The sequence below is a fragment of the Capricornis sumatraensis genome, chromosome 6, assembly GCF_032405125.1.
Source record: "Capricornis sumatraensis isolate serow.1 chromosome 6, serow.2, whole genome shotgun sequence".
Lineage (NCBI taxonomy): Eukaryota > Metazoa > Chordata > Mammalia > Artiodactyla > Bovidae > Capricornis > Capricornis sumatraensis.
Window position 1 is genome coordinate 1,709,564 of NC_091074.1, and position 13,422 is coordinate 1,722,985.

The following is a 13,422-nucleotide window of genomic DNA, read 5'->3' on the forward strand; positions in this document are numbered from 1 at the left end:
CACTGGCTCATCTTTCACGCCGAGGATCGACTCACAGCACGGTGGCACGTGGGACAGCCCTGTGGGAAAGCCTCGAGGGAAAGCCTCGAGGGAAAACCACAGATCCTTTGATCCACGCGACGGGAAGCGTGACATTGCTGCTACAGCCTGGAAGGAAAGCGCACGTGCATGCCCCCACTCGAGACGAGGCCTGACTCCCCTGGGGAGACTCCAGAAGTACCCAAAGATCCATGTCAGCCCCTGAGAGGAATCCTCGGTTCTGGCCCTGACTCCACACAAGGTTTTTGGCCCCGGTATCGATGGGAGAGGAATCCCGAGAGGCCCCCTAGCAACTCGCATGGGGACTGGCCTCTCCTGAGGCCACCAGGGCGGGTCCCTGAGGTCCCCGTCGTAACTCGAAAACACCTGCCGCAACTCGAGAAAATCCAGGAAGTTCTCCCTTCCAGGCGAGATGAGGCCTATTTCCGATGAGGCGTCTGGAGACTAATGACACCTAACCTCTGGAACTTCGAAAGGGTCTTTCACACCCTTGCTGCAACTCAAGAAGTTTACCGCCATACCCGTCTCCACACGAGAGAAAGCACGATGGTCCCGCCCACATCCAGAGGAGCCCCGTTTCCACCTCGTAGCTCGAGATGAGGGATCCTTTCCCTGCTTTCAACGGGAAAGAATTCCCAGCGTTCCCGTCGCATCTCAAGAGGAGGCACTCTCAACAGGAAAGGCGAGAGGAACTCCATGGTCGTACCACCATTCCAAGAGTCCCCCAGATGTCTCAGTCCATTCCAGAGGAACCTCTTTGCCCTGCACTGGCTCATCTTTCACTCCGAGGATCGACTCACACCACGGTGGCACATGGGACAGCCCTGTGGGAAAGCCTCGAGGGAAAGCCTCGAGGGAAAACCACAGATCATTTGATCCACGGGACAGGAAGCGTGACATTGCTGCTAGAGCCTGGAAGGAAAGCGCACGTGCATGCCCCCACTCGAGAAGAGGCCTGACTCCCCTGGGGAGACTCTAGAAGTACCCAAAGATCCATGTCAGCCCCTGAGAGGAATCCTCGGTTCTGGCCCTGACTCCACACAAGGTTTTTGGCCCCGGTATCGACTGGAGAGGAATCCCGAGAGGCCCCCTAGCAACTCGCATGGGGACTGTCCTCTCCTGAGGCCACCAGGGCGGGTCCCTGTGGTACCCGTCGTAACTCGAGAACACCTGCCGCACCTCGAGAAAATCCAGGAAGTTCTCCCTTCCAGGCTAGATGAGGCCTATTTCCGATGAGGCGTCTGGAGACTAATGACACCTAACCTCTGGAACTTCGAAAGGGTCTTTCACACCCTTGCTGCAACTCAAGAAGTTCACCGACATACCCGTGTCCACTCGAGAGGAAGCACGATGGTCCCGCCCACATCCCGAGGAGCCCCGTTTCCCCCTCGTAGCTCGAGATGAGGGATCCTTTCCCTGCTTTCAACGGGAAAGCATTCCCGGCGTTCTCGTCACAACTCAAGAGGAGGCACTCTCAACAGGAAAGGCGAGAGGAACTCCATGGTCGTACCACCATTCCAAGAGTCCCCCAGATGTCTCAGTCCATTCCAGAGGAACCTCTTTGCCCTGCACTGGCTCATCTTTCACGCCGAGGATCGACTCACACCACGGTGGCACGTGGGACAGCCCTGTGGGAAAGCCTCGAGGGAAAGCCTCGAGGGAAAACCACAGATCCTTTGATCCACGCGACGGGAAGCGTGACATTGCTGCTACAGCCTGGAAGGAAAGCGCACGTGCATGCCCCCACTCGAGACGAGGCCTGACTCCCCTGGGGAGACTCCAGAAGTACCCAAAGATCCATGTCAGCCCCTGAGAGGAATCCTCGGTTCTGGCCCTGACTCCACACACGGTTTTTGGCGCCGGTATCGACGGGAGAGGAATCCCGAGAGGCCCCCTAGCAACTCGCATGGGGACTGGCCTCTCCTGAGGCCATCAGGGCGGGTCCCTGTGGTACCCGTCGTAACTCGAAAACACCTGCCGCACCTCGAGAAAATCCAGGAAGTTCTCCCTTCCAGGCGAGATGAGGCCTATTTCCGATGAGGCGTCTGGAGACTAATGACACCTAACCTCTGGAACTTCGGAAGGGTCTTTCACACCCTTGCTGCAACTCAAGAAGTTCACCGACATACCCGTGTCCACTCGAGAGGAAGCACGATGGTCCCGCCCACATCCCGAGGAGCCCCGTTTCCCCCTCGTAGCTCGAGATGAGGGATCCTTTCCCTGCTTTCAACGGGAAAGAATTCCCGGCGTTCCCGTCGCATCTCAAGAGGAGGCACTCTCAAGAGGAAAGGCGAGAGGAACTCCATGGTCGTACCACCATTCCAAGAGTCCCCCAGATGTCTCAGTCCATTCCAGAGGAACCTCTTTGCCCTGCACTGGCTCATCTTTCACGCCGAGGATCGACTCACACCACGGTGGCACGTGGGACAGCCCTGTGGGAAAGCCTCGAGGCAAAGCCTCGAGGGAAAACCACAGATCCTTTGATACACGCGACGGGAAGCGTGACATTGCTGCTACAGCCTGGAAGGAAAGCGCACGTGCATGCCCCCACTCGATACGAGGCCTGACTCCCCTGGGGAGACTCCAGAAGTACCCAAAGATCCATGTCAGCCCCTGAGAGGAATCCTCGGTTCCGGCCCTGACTCCACACAAGGTTTTTGGCCCCGGTATCGACGGGAGAGGAATCCCGAGAGGCCCCCTAGCAACTCGCATGGGGACTGGCCTCTCCTGAGGCCACCAGGGCGGGTCCCTGAGGTCTCCGTCGTAACTCGAGAACACCTGTCGCAACTCGAGAAAATCCAGGAAGTTCTCCCTTCCAGGCGAGAAGAATCCTATTTCCGATGAGGCGTTTGGAGACTAATGACACCTAAACTCTGGAACTTCGAAAGGGTCTTTCACACCCTTGCTGCAACTCAAGAAGTTCACCGCCATACCCGTCTCCACTCGCGAGGAAGCACGATGGTCCCGCCCACATCCAGAGGAGCCCCGTTTCCCCCTCGTAGCTCGAGATGAGGGATCCTTTCCCTGCTTTCAACGGGAAAGAATTCCCGGCGTTCCCGTCGCATCTCAAGAGGAGGCACTCTCAACAGAAAAGGCGAGAGGAACTCCATGGTGGTACCACCATTCCAAGAGTCCCCCAGATGTCTCAGTCCATTCCAGAGGAACCTCTTTGCCCTGCACTGGCTCATCTTTCACGCCGAGTATCAACTCACACCACGGTGGCACGTGGGACAGACCTGTGGGAAAGCCTCGAGGGAAAAACTCGTGGGAAAACCACAGATCATTTGATCCACGCCACGGGAAGCGTGACATTGCTGCTACAGCCTGGAAGGAAAGCGCACGTACCTGTCCCCACTCGAGACGAGGCCTGACTCCCCTGGGGAGACTCCAGAAGTACCCAAAGATCCATGTCAGCCCCTGAGAGGAATCCTCGGTTCCGGCCCTGACTCCACACAAGGTTTTTGGACCCGGTATCGACGGGATAGGAATCCCAGAGTCCCCCTAGCAACTCGCATGAGGATTGGCCTCTCCTGAGGCCACCAAGGCTGGTCCTTGAGGTCCCCGTCATAACTCGAGAACACCTGCCTCAACTCGAGAAAATCCAGGAAGTTCTCCCTTCCAGGCGAGATGAGGCCTATTTCCGATGAGGCGTCTGGAGACTAATGACACCTAACCTCTGGAACTTCGAACGGGTCTTTCACTCCCTTGCTGCAACTCAAGAAGTTCTCTGCCATACCCGTCTCCACTCGAGAGGAAGCACGATGGTCCCGCCCACATCCAGAGGAGCCCCGATTCCCCCTCGTAGCTCGAGATGAGGGATCCTTTCCCTGCTTTCAACGGGAAAGTATTCCCGGCGTTCCCGTCGCATCTCAAGAGGAGGCACTCTCAACAGGAAAGGCGAGAGGAACTCCATGATCGTACCACCATTCCAAGAGTCCCCCAGATGTCTCAGTCCATTCCAGAGGAAACTCTTTGCCCTGCACTGGCTCATCTTTCACGCCGAGGATCGACTCACACCACGGTGGCACGTGGGACAGCCCTGTGGGAAAGCCTCGAGGCAAAGCCTCGAGGGAAAACCACAGATCCTTTGATCCACGCGACGGGAAGCGTGACATTGCTGCTACAGCCTGGAAGGAAAGCGCACGTGCATGCCCCCACTCGAGACGGGGCCTGACTCCCCTGGGGAGACTCCAGAAGTACCCAAAGATCCATGTCAGCCCCTGAGAGGAATCCTCGGTTCCGGCCCTGACTCCACACAAGGTTTTTGGCCCCGGTATCGACGGGAGAGGAATCCCGAGAGGCCCCCTAGCAACTCGCATGGGGACTGGCCTCTCCTGAGGCCACCAGGGCGGGTCCCTGAGGTCTCCGTTGTAACTCGAGAACACCTGTCGCAACTCGAGAAAATCCAGGAAGTTCTCCCTTCCAGGCGAGAAGAATCCTATTTCCGATGAGGCGTTTGGAGACTAATGACACCTAAACTCTGGAACTTCGAAAGGGTCTTTCACACCCTTGCTGCAACTCAAGAAGTTCACCGCCATACCCGTCTCCACTCGCGAGGAAGCACGATGGTCCCGCCCACATCCAGAGGAGCCCCGTTTCCCCCTCGTAGCTCGAGATGAGGGATCCTTTCCCTGCTTTCAACGGGAAAGAATTCCCGGCGTTCCCGTCGCATCTCAAGAGGAGGCACTCTCAACAGGAAAGGCGAGAGGAACTCCATGGTCGTACCACCATTCCAAGAGTCCCCCAGATGACTCAGTCCATTCAAGAGGAACCTCTTTGCCCTGCACTGGCTCATCTTTCTCGCCGAGGATCGACTCACACCACGGTGGCACATGGGACAGCCCTGTGGGAAAGCCTCGAGGGAAAGCCTCGAGGGAAAACCACAGATCCTTTGATCCACGCGACGGGAAGCGTGACATTGCTGCTACAGCCTGGAAGGAAAGCGCACGTGCATGCCCCCACTCGAGACGAGGCCTGACTCCCCTGGGGAGACTCCAGAAGTACCCAAAGATCCATGTCAGCCCCTGAGAGGAATCCTCGGTTCCGGCCCTGACTCCACACAAGGTTTTTGGCCCCGGTATCGACGGGAGAGGAATCCCGAGAGGCCCCCTAGCAACTCGCATGGGGACTGGCCTCTCCTGAGGCCACCAGGGCGGGTCCCTGAGGTCCCCGTCGTAACTCGAGAACACCTGCCGCAACTCGAGAAAATCCAGGAAGTTCTCCCTTCCAGGCGAGATGAGGCCTATTTCCGATGAGGCGTCTGGAGACTAATGACACCTAACCTCTGGAACTTCGAAAGGGTCTTTCACACCCTTGCTGCAACTCAAGAAGTTCACCGCCATACCCGTCTCCACTCGAGAGGAAGCACGATGGTCCCGCCCACATCCAGAGGAGCCCCGTTTCCCCCTCGTAGCTCGAGATGAGGGATCCTTTCCCTGCTTTCAACGGGAAAGAATTCCCGGCGTTCCCGTCGCATCTCAAGAGGAGGCACTCTCAACAGGAAAGGCGAGAGGAACTCCATGGTCGTACCACCATTCGAAGAGTCCCCCAGATGTCTCAGTCCATTCCAGAGCAACCTCTATGCCCTGCACTGGCTCATCTTTCACGCCGAGGATCGACTCACACCACGGTGGCACGTGGGACAGCCCTGTGGGAAAGCCTCAAGGGAAAGCCTCGAGGGAAAACCACAGATCCTTTGATCCAGGCGACGGAAAGCATGACATTGCTGCTATAGCCTGAAAGGAAAGCGCACGTGCATGCCCCCACTCGAGACGAGGCCTGACTACCCTGGGGAGACTCCAGAAGTACCCAAAGATCCATGTCAGCCCCTGAGAGGAATCCTCGGTTCCGGCCCTGACTCCACACAAGGTTTTTGGCCCCGGTATCGACGGGAGAGGAATCCCGAGAGGCCCCCTAGCAACTCGCATGGGGACTGGCCTCTCCTGAGGCCACCAGGGCGGGTCCCTGAGGTCCCCGTCGTAACTCGAGAACACCTGTCCCAACTCGAGAAAATCCAGGAAGTTCTCCCTTCCAGGCGAGAAGAATCCTATTTCCGATGAGGCGTGTGGAGACTAATGACACCTAAACTCTGGAACTTGGAAAGGGTCTTTCACACCCTTACTGCTACTCAAGAAGTTCACCGCCATACCCGTCTCCACTCGAGAGGAAACACGATGGTCCCGCCCACATCCAGAGGAGCCCCGTTTCCCCCTCGTAGCTCGAGATGAGGGATCCTTTCCCTGCTTTCAACGGGAAAGAATTCCCGGCGTTCCCGTCGCATCTCAAGAGGAGGCACTCTCAGCAGGAAAGGCGAGAGGAACTCCATGGTGGTACCACCATTCCACGAGTCCCCCAGATGTCTCAGTCCATTCCAGAGGAACCTCTTTGCCCTGCACTGGCTCATCTTTAACGCCGAGGATCGACTCACACCACGGTGGAACGTTGGACAGACCTGTGGGAAAGCCTCGAGGGAAAGCCTCGTGGGAAAACCACAGATCCTTTGATCCAGGCCACGGGAAGAGTGACATTGCTGCTACAGCCTGGAAGGAAAGCGCACGTACCTGTCCCCACTCGAGAAGAGGCCTGACTCCCCTGTGGAGACTCCAGAAGTACCCAAAGATCCATGTCAGCCCCAGAGAGGAAACCTCGGTTCTGGCCCTGACTCCACACAAGGTTTTTGGCCCCGGTATCGACGGGAGAGGAATCCCGAGAGGCCCCCTAGCAACTCGCATGGGGACTGGCCTCTCCTGAGGCCACCAGGGCGGGTCCCTGAGGTCCCCGTCGTAACTCGAGAACACCTGCCGCAACTCGAGAAAATCCAGGAAGTTCTCCCTTCCAGGCGAGATGAGGCCTATTTCCGATGAGGCGTCTGGAGACTAATGACACCTAACCTCTGGAACTTCGAAAGGGTCTTTCACAACCTTGCTGCAACTCAAGAAGTTCACCGACATACCCGTGTCCACTCGAGAGGAAGCACGATGATCCCGCCCACATCCCGAGGAGCCCCGTTTCCCCCTCGTAGCTCGAGATGAGGGATCCTTTCCCTGCTTCCAACGGGAAAGAATTCCTGGCGTTCCCGTCGCATCTCAAGAGGAGGCACTCTCAACAGGAAAGGCGAGAGGAACTCCATGGTCGTACCACCATTCCAAGAGTCCCCCAGATGTCTCAGTCCATTCCAGAGGAACCTCTTTGCCCTGCACTGGCTCATCTTTCACGCCGAGGATCGACTCACACCACGGTGGCACGTGGGACAGCCCTGTGGGAAAGCCTCGAGGGAAAGCCTCGAGGGAAAACCACAGATCCTTTGATGCACGCGACGGGAAGCGTGACATTTCTGCTACAGCCTGGAAGGAAAGCACACATGCATGCCCCCACTCGAGACGAGGCCTGACTCCCCTGGGGAGACTCCAGAAGTACCCAAAGATCCATGTCAGCCCCTGAGATGAATCCTCGGTTCTGGCCCTGACTCCACACAAGGTTTTTGGCCCCAGTATCGACGGGAGAGGAATCCCGAGAGGCCCCCTAGCAACTCGCATGGGGACTGGCCTCTCCGGAGGCCACCAGGGCGGGTCCCTGAGGTCCCCGTCGTAACTCGAGAACACCTGCCGCAACTCGAGAAAATCCAGGAAGTTCTCCCTTCCAGGCGAGATGAGGCCTATTTCCAATGAGGCGTCTGGAGACTAATGACACCTAACCTCTGGAACTTCGAAAGGGTCTTTCACACCCTTGCTGCAACTCAAGAAGTTCACCGACATACCCGTGTCCACTCGAGAGGAAGCACGATGGTCCCGCCCACATCCCGAGGAGCCCCGTTTCCCCCTCGTAGCTCGAGATGAGGGATCCTTTCCCTGCTTTCAACGGGAAAGAATTCCCGGCGTTCCCGTCGCATCTCAAGAGGAGGCACTCTCAACAGGAAAGGCGAGAGGAACTCCATGGTCGTACCACCATTCCAAGAGTCCCCCAGATGTCTCAGTCCATTCCAGAGGAACCTCTTTGCCCTGCACTGGCTCATCTTTCACGCCGAGGATCGACTCACACCACGGTGGCACGTGGGACAGCCCTGTGGGAAAGCCTCGAGGGAAAGCCTCGAGGGAAAACCACAGATCCTTTGATGCACGCGACGGGAAGCGTGACATTGCTGCTACAGCCTGGAAGGAAAGCACACGTGCATGCCCCCACTCGAGACGAGGCCTGACTCCCCTGGGGAGACTCCAGAAGTACCCAAAGATCCATGTCAGCCCCTGAGAGGAATCCTCGGTTCCGGCCCTGACTCCACACAAGGTTTTTGGCCCCGGTATCGACGGGAGAGGAATCCCGAGAGGCCCCCTAGCAACTCGCATGGGGACTGGCCTCTCCTGAGGCCACCAGGGCGGGTCCCTGAGGTCCCCGTCGTAACTCGAGAACACCTGCCGCAACTCGAGAAAATCCAGGAAGTTCTCCCTTCCAGGCGAGATGAGGCCTATTTCCGATGAGGCGTCTGGAGACTAATGACACCTAACCTCTGGAACTTCGAAAGGGTCTTTCACACCCTTGCTGCAACTCAAGAAGTTCACCGACATACCCGTCTCCACTCGAGAGGAAGCACGATGGTCCCGCCCACATCCAGAGGAGCCCCGTTTCCCCCTCGTAGCTCGAGATGAGGGATCCTTTCCCTGCTTTCAACGGGAATGAATTCCCAGCGTTCCCGTCGCATCTCAAGAGGAGGCACTCTCAACAGGAAAGGCGAGAGGAACTCCATGGTCGTACCACCATTCCAAGAGTCCCTCAGATGTCTCAGTCCATTCCAGAGGAACCTCTTTGCCCTTCACTGGCTCATCTTTCACGCCGAGGATCGATTCACACCACGGTGGCACGTGGGACAGCCCTGTGGGTAAGCCTCGAGGGAAAGCCTCGAGAGAAAACCACAGATCATTTGATCCACGCGACGGGAAGCGTGACATTGCTGCTACAGCCTGGAAGGAAAGCGCACGTGCATGCCCCCACTCGAAACGAGGCCTGACTCCCCTGGGGAGACTCTAGAAGTACCGAAAGATCCATGTCAGCCCCTGAGAGGAATCCTCGGTTCTGGCCCTGACTCCACACAAGGTTTTTGGCCCCGGTATCGACGGGAGAGGAATCCCGAGAGGCCCCCTAGCAACTCGCATGGGGACTGGCCTCTCCTGAGGCCATCAGGGCGGGTCCCTGTGGTACCCGTCGTAACTCGAGAACACCTGCCGCACCTCGAGAAAATCCAGGAAGTTCTCCCTTCCAGGCTAGATGAGGCCTATTTCGGATGAGGCGACTGGAGACTAATGACAGCTAACCTCTGGAACTTCGAAAGGGTCTTTCACACCCTTGCTGCAACTCAAGACGTTAACCGACATACCCGTGTCCACTCGAGAGGAAGCACGATGGTCCCGCGCACATCCCGAGGAGCCCCGTTTCCCCCTCGTAGCTCGAGATGAGGGATCCTTTCCCTGCTTTCAACGGGAAAGAATTCCCGGCGTTCCCGTCGCATCTCAAGAGGAGGCACTCTCAACAGGAAAGGCGAGAGGAACTCCATGGTCGTACGACCATTCCACGAGTCCCCCAGATGTCTCAGTCCATTCCAGAGGAACCTCTTTGCCCTGCACTGGCTCATCTTTCACGCCGACGATCGACTCACACCACGGTGGCACGTGGGACAGCCCTGTGTGAAAGACTCGAGGGAAAGACTCGAGGGAAAACCACAGATCCTTTGATCCAGGCCACGGGAAGCGTGACATTGCTGCTACAGCCTGGAAGGAAAGCGCACGTGCATGCCCCCACTCGAGACGAGGCCTGACGGCCCTGGGGAGACTCCAGAAATACCCAAAGATCCATGTCAGCCCTTGAGAGGAATCCTCGATTCCGGCCCTGACTCCACACAAGGTTTTTGGCCCCGGTATCGACGGGAGAGGAATCCCGAGAGGCCCCCTAGCAACTCCCATGGGGACTGGCCGTTCCTGAGGCCACCAGGGCGGGTCCCTGAGGTCCCCGTCGTAACTCGAGAACACCTGCCACAACTCGAGAAAATCCAGGAAGTTCTCCCTTCCAGGCGAGATGAGGCCTATTTCCGATACGGCGTCTGGAGACTAATGACACCTAACCTCTGGAACTTCGAAAGGGTCTTTCACACCCTTGCTGCAACTCAAGAAGTTCACCGACATACCCGTGTCCACTCGAGAGGAAGCACGATGGTCCCGCCCACATCCCGAGGAGCCCCGTTTCCCCCTCGTAGCTCGAGATGAGGGATCCTTTCCCTGCTTTCAACGGGAAAGAATTCCCGGCGTTCCCGTCACAACTCAAGAGGAGTCAGTCTCAACAGGAAAGGCGAGAGGAACTCCATGGTCGTACCACCATTCCAAGAGTCCCCCAGATGTCTCAGTCCATTCCAGAGGAACCTCTTTGCCCTGCACTGGCTCATCTTTCACGCCGAGGATCGACTCACAGCACGGTGGCACGTGGGACAGCCCTGTGGGAAAGCCTCGAGGGAAAGCCTCGAGGGAAAACCACAGATCCTTTGATCCACGCGACGGGAAGCGTGACATTGCTGCTACAGCCTGGAAGGAAAGCGCACGTGCATGCCCCCACTCGAGACGAGGCCTGACTCCCCTGGGGAGACTCCAGAAGTACCCAAAGATCCATGTCAGCCCCTGAGAGGAATCCTCGGTTCCGGCCGTGACTCCACACAAAGTTTTTGGCCCCGGTATCGACGGGAGAGGAATCCCGAGAGGCCCCCTAGCAGCTCGCATGGGGAATGGCCTCTCCTGAGGCCACCAGGGCGGGTCCCTTGGGTCCCCGTCGTAACTCGAGAACACCTGCCGCAACTCGAGAAAATCCAGGAAGTTCTCCCTTCCAGGCGAGATGAGGCCTATTTCTGATGAGGCGTCTGGAGACTAATGACACCTAACCTCTGGAACTTCGAAAGGGTCTTTCACACCCTTGCTGCAACTCAAGAAGTTTACCTCCATACCCGTCTCCACACGAGAGAAAGCACGATGGTCCCGCTCACATACAGAGGAGCCACGTTTCCCCCTCGTAGCTTGAGATGAGGGATCCCTTCCCTGCTTTCAACGGGAAAGAATTCCCGGCATTCCCGTCGCATCTCAAGAGGAGGCACTCTCAACAGGAAAGGCGAGAGGAACTCCATGGTCGTACCACCATTCCAAGAGTCCCCCAGATGTCTCAGTCCATTCCAGAGGAACCTCTTTGCCCTGCACTGGCTCATCTTTCACGCCGAGGATCGACTAACACCACGGTGCCACGTGGGACAGCCCTGTGGGAAAGCCTCGAGGGAAAGCCTCGAGGGAAAACCACAGATCCTTTAACCCTCGCGATGCGAAGCGTGACATTGCTGCTACAGCCTGGAAGGAAAGCGCACGTGCATGCCCCCACTCGAGACGAGGCCTGACTCCCCTGGGGAGACTCCAGAAGTACCCAAAGATCCATGTAACCCCTGAGAGGAATGCTCGGTTCTGGCCCTGAATCCACACAAGGCTTTTGGCCCCGGTATCGACGGGAGAGGAATCCCGAGAGGCCCCCTAGCAACTCGCATGGGGACTGGCCTCTCCTGAGGCCACCAGGGCGGGTCCCTTGGGTCCCCGTCGTAACTCGAGAACACCTGCCGCAACTCGAGAAAATCCAGGAAGTTCTCCCTTCCAGGCGAGATGAGGCCTATTTCTGATGAGGCGTCTGGAGACTAATGACACCTAACCTCTGGAACTTCGAAAGGGTCTTTCACACCCTTGCTGCAACTCAAGAAGTTTACCTCCATACCCGTCTCCACACGAGAGAAAGCACGATGGTCCCGCTCACATACAGAGGAGCCACGTTTCCCCCTCGTAGCTTGAGATGAGGGATCCTTTCCCTGCTTTCAACTGGAAAGAATTCCCGGCATTCCCGTCGCATCTCAAGAGGAGGCACTCTCAACAGGAAAGGCGAGAGGAACTCCATGGTCGTACCACCATTCCAAGAGTCCCCCAGATGTCCCAGTCCATTCCAGAGGAACCCTTTGCCCTGCACTGGCTCATCTTTCACGCCGAGGATCGACTAACACCACGGTGGCACGTGGGACAGCCCTGTGGGAAAGCCTCGAGGGAAAGCCTCGAGGGAAAACCACAGATCCTTTAACCCTCGCGATGCGAAGCGTGACATTGCTGCTACAGCCTGGAAGGAAAGCGCACGTGCATGCCCCCACTCGAGACGAGGCCTGACTCCCCTGGGGAGACTCCAGAAGTACCCAAAGATCCATGTAACCCCTGAGAGGAATGCTCGGTTCTGGCCCTGACTCCACACAAGGCTTTTGGCCCCGGTATCGACGGGAGAGGAATCCCGAGAGGCCCCCTAGCAACTCGCATGGGGACTGGCCTCTCCTGAGGCCACCAGGGCGGGTCCCTGAGGTCCCCGTCGCAACTCGAGAACACCTGCCGCAACTCGAGAAAATCCAGGAAGTTCTCCCTTCCAGGCGAGATGAGGCCTATTTCCGATGAGGCGTCTGGAGACTAATGACACCTAACCTCTGGAACTTCGAAAGGGACTTTCATACCCTTGCTGCAACTCAAGAAGTTCACCGCCATACCCGTGTCCACTCGGGAGTAAGCACGATGGTCCCGCCCACATCCAGAGGAGCCCCGTTTCCCCCTCGGAGCTCGAGATGAGGGATCCTTTCCCTGCTTTCAACGGGAAAGAATTCCCGGCGTTCCCGTCGCATCTCAAGAGGAGGCACTCTCAACAGGAAAGGCGAGAGGAACTCCATGGTCGTACCACCATTCCAAGAGTCCCCCAGATGTCTCAGTCCATTCCAGAGGAAACCCTTTGCCCTGCACTGGCTCATCTTTCACGCCGAGGATCGACTCACACCACGGTGGCACGTGGGACAGCCCTGTGGGAAAGCCTCGAGGGAAAGCCTCGAGGGAAAACCACAGATCATTTGATCCACGCGACGGGAAGCGTGACATTGCTGCTACAGCCTGAAAGGAAAGCGCACGTGCATGCCCCCTCTCGAGACGAGGCCTGACTCTCCTGGGGAGACTCTAGAAGTACCCAAAGATCCATGTCAGCCCCTGAGAGGAATCCTCGGTTCCGGCCCTGACTCCACACAAGGATTTTGGCCCCGGTATCGACGGGAGAGGAATCCCGAGAGGCCCCCTAGCAACTCGCATGGGGACTGGCCTCTCCTGAGGCCACCAGGGCGGGTCCCTGAGGTCCCCGTCGTAACTCGAGAACACCTGCCGCAACTCGAGAAAATCCAGGAAGTTCTCCCTTCCAGGCGAGATGAGGCCTATTTCCGATGAGGCGTCTGGAGACTAATGACACCTAACCTCTGGAACTTCGAAAGGGTCTTTCACACCCTTGCAGCAACTCAAGAAGTTTACCGCCATACCC